General features: G+C 42.1%; 1 long non-coding RNA gene across 1 annotated transcript in view; it reads left to right on the top strand.

Annotated features, from left to right (window-relative positions):
- Positions 1 to 299: 299 nt before the first annotated feature.
- The window catches only part of LOC129392841 (uncharacterized), a 7971-nt gene continuing 2340 nt past the window's right edge, over positions 300 to 5930 (top strand). The window contains exons 1-2 of the long non-coding RNA XR_008619490.1: positions 300 to 406; positions 5151 to 5289. This is a non-coding gene — a long non-coding RNA (uncharacterized lncRNA). The remainder of the gene's footprint in view (positions 407 to 5150; positions 5290 to 5930) is intronic.

Below are 5930 nucleotides of genomic sequence, written 5' to 3'. Positions count from 1 at the left end.
TATATAAAACAGGTTAAAAAAAAAAAGTCACGCCGGCCCCGTCAAAGGTGGAGCAGCCCAGAACAGTCATTTTCTTCCCCAAAGGGGCCACAAAGGCATCTCTCCAAGACCTTCCAGCTCTCAGATCTCCACGGACCTCTCCCAGCTGCCGCCCGCTGAGTCTGGGCATCTGTACATCATGTTCTGGACACAACCTGCTGTTCACGGCAGCAACTCGGGTGGTTTACACTCTCGTATTCTTGAGCCTTGAATCACAGAGCAGCTGACCTGAAGCATATCGTTAGATTTCACAGGGAAACTGCAGACCACACTTTACTGCCTCAAGTTTCTCAGGGGCAGAATGTGGAATATTGCCCTTTTCTCCAGCTGGTACACTAACTAGAGCACGTGTGCCTTTAATGAGAAGGTAAGTATTTTCACTAAGAATTATATATTTCTAAATGTATTTGTACTTGAGATGGGAATTCTTTATATTTAATAAGGTCTTAGGATGCAATTGATACAGAGCCCTTATAGCAACGATTTTTAAATATTCATGAAAATATTATCCTACAGTTTGCTACTTTTTCAGCTGAAGATAAACCGTGAATAATCCATTTCCATCTTCTGAGAGGACGGAAAACAGGGAGTCTGCAAAGTCAGAATGTGTGTTTAAATGAGAGCTCAAGAAAGCCACTGTGACAATAGATATCCAGCAGTAGAAAATGTACAGATGGAACTGGACTAAAATCATGGTGATTTCAGACATTGCAACCAGTGTAAATAAGATTTTAATAGTCAAGTGTGTGGGATCGAGGGAATGTGAGTAGCCACAAGAGGGAAGTAGCATTTTTCCCTACCTTAAAATTTTCTAACTGATATAACTTCATATGCCAATCATCCAGGCCTTCCAGCTCATTTTAAAGTAACACTTCATTTTAATCTCCAATTTTCAGATGGAAATAATGAGGGGAGAGAAGTTCAGTGCTTGGTCCAAGGTTCTCCACCTTCCATATTTTATCAGTTCTCATCACCCACTTGTGACGTGGAAATGGGCAGATCTTGCAGTCATATTGTTTACACTCTGGCCTTTACTAATCCGGGAAACAGCTTTAAAATCTCCCACATGGACCATCACCGAATAATAAGGGAGCTATTCAAAATCGACTCTAGGCCAGAGTATCAGATTCTGTCGTCTTTACTATACTCCTTGGCCGTATCTGGAGCTTTCACTCAAGATTTCCTGAGCCTGTGCAGGAGTGGAAAGGAGCTGCAGTCGAGCTGGTCTGTCCTACAGACGCATTAGTACTCTCTTCCCGTGTGGGCAGTGTCCAATTTGGGAACAGTTATATAGTTAACAAGCTAATGGGTTAAGGCAGTAATTTGGGTCTGGAATATATTTCCCCACGGAAATTGTGTCACAAATGGTATTTAGGCTTTCAGGCAAGACCACAAAGACTGTCTAATTCATAATGGACCCAAATTAACACACTAACGCACCATTTCCATCATGCTGAAGCCCACTCTCAACTTTGCATCTATAGAAAAATGCACCCTGAAACCCAAATGGTACCCTCAGGAATATGTGTTTTCTGAGGAGGGGGCACTGGGGGCCAGGAGCTCTGCATGGGGTGCAGGATGGATATTTCAGGCAAAAGGAACTTACAAATCTCTTTACCACTTCATAAAGAGAGGCAGCGAAGTTAAGCAGAGTCCAAGTCCAAAAGGTTTAATTGAGAAACCAATAGCGGTTCTTCCTGATGGGTAGACAGATCAATGCTGGGACTCACCTGCCAGACGTGTATTGGGGATTCTTTGTGGGTCATGTGATTGTACCTTGTGGGTCATGTGATCATACAACAGGTTGAGATCTGTTGTTAATGAGGCAGACTCTGTAGGTGGTTGTCAGGGGCAAGACAGTGTGCTATAAGTGGCCCTGAATAAGCCAGCTTCCCAAAGGTACTTTTGCATCAGCTTGCTTCCTTCTCTGGCATAATACTCCTACCTTAGAGTAAAGTGGAGTTAGCAAGCTCCGCATCGACAGGTATGCACTGGCAGCTTCCACACTGAAAATAAAAGCACGGGCATCCAAATGTAGATGGTCATTAATCAGTCGGACTTACATCAGTCTGTATCTCAAAAGTGAGATCTGTCCAGGAGATACAGACAGTGTCGACATCAGTGTATGGCTTTAACTTCAGCTTTGAGAAAAGATAAAACTGTTGCAAGATATGTAGAGTGAGGAGGGAAGAGACAGATGAAAGAGGGAAACAAAAGCAACGCCAAATGTAAGGATGGGCGGAGGAGGAAGAGCTTTGAAGGAAACTAAGAAGGAGAAACAAGAGTTCACAGCATCCAGGGAAAAAGAACATTTCAATTCTTTCAAAAAGGTTAGCTGTGCCCAGGAGAGATGCAGGGCAGTAGCTGGGGGAAGGAAGCAGAGTCTAAAGACGACTTTTTTAAGGTAGAAGAGACTTAGTACATTAAAATGCTAATGGAGGATCCAACGGAGAGGGAGAAGTTGAGGATGCAGGAAAGTGAGAAGATGAGTGATACTCCCAGGGAGGGGGAGAGGATGCATTCTGAGCCCGAGAGGAGGGTTAAGCCTTGGACAGGATGGAAGGCTTTGCATGTCAGGCTGCAAGCAGCACTCAGAATCCACAAGCACTATGTCTTCGCTGCATCTCAAGGAAAAAGGCAACAATCTTTTAGGAGAGTTCCTGGAAAGCTGCATCAGTGGATAGGATGCAATGGAGTCTCTCTAGCTGGGAGCAGAAGTTTGAAAGGGCACACTGAAAACATTTGGAAGGAAGGGGAGGGAGGAAGAGGAGAAATAGGAGTTTGAGCCTTAGAGCAAGAGCCTAGAGCATATGGAAATTAAGAGGATGGGAGATCCTACAGGAGCCACCCAGTATTGACATTGGTGGGAGTGACCAAGAATAATGGCACAGGACGAGACGACCTGACCCCATTTCTGTAAATAATTAATCAACTTCAAAATATAAAGAACCTGGAAATCGTCAACAACAACTGTCCTTACAACAAGAAAAAGCTGGACAAACTGAAAATCGATCAATTTCCTTGGACCTGTCAGAGAACTGAAGTCACGGTACAAACCGTTACCCAGGAATCCTGAGTCAGGTGCGTCTAGACAGATACAGAAACAAAAGTCTGCTGACCCAGAGCAGAAGCTACTAGAGCCATCAACAAGTAGGAACAGTTAGGTAATGTTGACAAATTGCTGGCGCCTGAACATGGCTATCATGAGAGTGAGAAACTCTTCGAGGCCATAGTGTTAGGGAGACTCCCTCACTCTCATGGGTTTTTCCTTTTCAGAAACCCCACCAGGCTCTCACAGTGAGAATCCAAAAAAGATCCCCTTCTCTCTGGATTGACAAGCAGTTTCTAAAACCAAGCACTATTGCTTTTCGTTTCTTCTAGGTTTAGTGCAAGAGTCACTGATGATCTGTCCCCAAAATGACCATGCCTTTCCTTTAAACCCCCGAGGCCCAGGCTAGGGTTTAAATTCGCAACTCAGTGCTTCAGGTCACCCTACTTGTGTATCATCCCTGCCTTGGGCTCAGGACAAGCTCTTTTACTATTTATCAATCCTTCTACAGATGCTACTTCATCTTATTTTTACAGTAGGACTGTTAGGTAAGAATTAGTACCCCAGTTTAGAAGGGGTAGAATCGAGCAATGATGTGACTTCAGGCAAAGTCCCAGCCTTAACCTGATTCAGCAGAACGCTGCAAGGGAGCAGGCTTTTATACCCCTCGCACATCCACACGTCACACCCTTTGTCTCCATGATTTGTCCCTGGCAGTGAGCTGCCCCTGGGCAATGGGTGGTGAGGGTTAGGAATACAGGCTCCGAGGCACTTTGGGCAAATCGTGTCCAGGAGCCCGATTACAGTTATGCAAAGACAGCCACAGTTGCCAACTATTGGAAGCAAAAGCTCACAGATGCTAGGGGTTGAGTGCAAGATATGGTCAAAAGGATTCCAAAGGATTTGGGTATAACATTGACAGAATCGGCTACAAAATGACTAAGTGATTTTCCCAGGCAAATTTGAAATTAAATATAGATCTTGAAATTTAAAATATCACTACTGCATTGAGTCTTCCATTGTCTAAAAATCACACTTTTTCAGAACATTCCTGATATTCCTATCATGGCATATACCGAAGACCTAACTGCCACTCATTCTGTGCAGGCTCTGTTACAAAGCTACCAAAGACACCTAATAAATCCCAAAAGATAAAATAACAAGCCCTGCTGACTTGACTGCTAAAAAAAAAATAAGGAACATATTTGTCAGGTCACTAATGCGACTGTGGCTTCCCTCAGCAAAACACAGACTGGGACCGAAGCAGAAAGACCAATGACGGCTGAAGGAATGACTTGAATAGAACACCTAAAGTACGATGAATTCACAGGAAATGAACCTTCATTAACTCAGATGCCTCCATATGGAACTACTTGTTGGGTCAAGAGCTTTCCAGAAAACCAGATGAAACCCTGGGAAATGTCTGTTTTGGATGCAAGAAATCTCAAGGGATTTTATGGAGTCAGATCTTTGTTATGGAAAAAGGAACTTTGAGTGTAGCCTGGGAAGTTTGCTTTCTGGGAGGCATGCCAGACTCCAAGCTGACGTGATTTGCAATAACCTAGTTAATCAACCATAAAAATCAAGGCTTTATCGTTTTTTTAGAGATAATCACACACAGTAATTTTGAATAGTAAGACTTCTTGTGAGAAAACCATGTGTTTAGCTAGGGTATATGTTTGTTTAAAAGACAACTGAATGTAAAAATCTCAGCCAACAGCTTGCCTTGTACATAAATATCCAACAGACTGATGTTTTCAGATACCATATGCCCATATTTTTAAAAGACAAAGTGACTTCAGACACCTTTCTTGACTTAAACTTGGCTTTAGTAATTAAAGAATTATTCTTTAAGTCAAAGATATTGACTTCCACTGACAAAAGTCAGAAATTCATTCATCACTTATGTGTTGTACGAAGCTGAATTTTTATGTAAATAAATCATCATTTTGAAACTAGAGCACAGGCAGGCAGGCTCATTCCTACCAGCATGACTCTGTCTGAGACCGTTATTTCTCTTAAGTAATCAGAATTTTTACCTGCCTTTTTTCTTTTAATAAAGATTATCTGGAATCCTAAACTGAAATTTTATAAAGGGCCTAGCACAGCAGTTTGTAGCGTCTGGAAGGAAATGAGGAGGAAATTGAAGAGAGGAGCAGATCAAAAAGGTCAATCCCAAGAGAAATAATGAAGACGCAAAAGTGAGCCGTTTGTCTCCCACTTCAGGCCCCTCTGTTTGTTTGTTTGTTTTAATTTAAAAAAAAAATTTATTTTATTTATTTTTTATACAGCAGGTTCTTATTCATTATCTATTTTATACATATTGGTGTATACATGTCACTCCCAATCTCCCAATTCATCCCACCTCCACCACCCCCCCTTTCCCCCCTTGGTGTCCATATGTTTCTTCTCTACATCTGTGTCTTTATTTCTGCCTTGCAAACCGGTTTATCTGTACCATTTTTCTAAATTCCACATATATGCGTTAATATATGATATTTGTTTTTCTCTTTCTGAACTTCACTCTGTAGGACAATCTCTGAGTCCATCCACATCTCTACAAATGACCCAATTTCACTCCCTTTTATGGCTGAGTAATATTCCATTGTATGTATGTGCCACATCTTCTTTATCCATTCATCTGTCGATGGACACTTAGGTTGCTTCCATTACCTGGCTATTGTAAATAGTGCTGCAATGAACATTGGTGTGCATGTGTCTTTTTGAATTATGGTTTTCTCTGGGTGTATGCCCAGTAGTGGGATTGCTGGGTCATAAGGTAATTCTATTTTTAGTTTTTTTAAGGAACCCCCATACTGTTCTCCATAGTGGCTGTATCAAT

This window comes from Physeter macrocephalus, chromosome 15 (genome assembly GCF_002837175.3).
Source record: "Physeter macrocephalus isolate SW-GA chromosome 15, ASM283717v5, whole genome shotgun sequence".
NCBI lineage: Eukaryota > Metazoa > Chordata > Mammalia > Artiodactyla > Physeteridae > Physeter > Physeter macrocephalus.
This window is presented reverse-complemented; position numbering and strand designations above follow the sequence as displayed.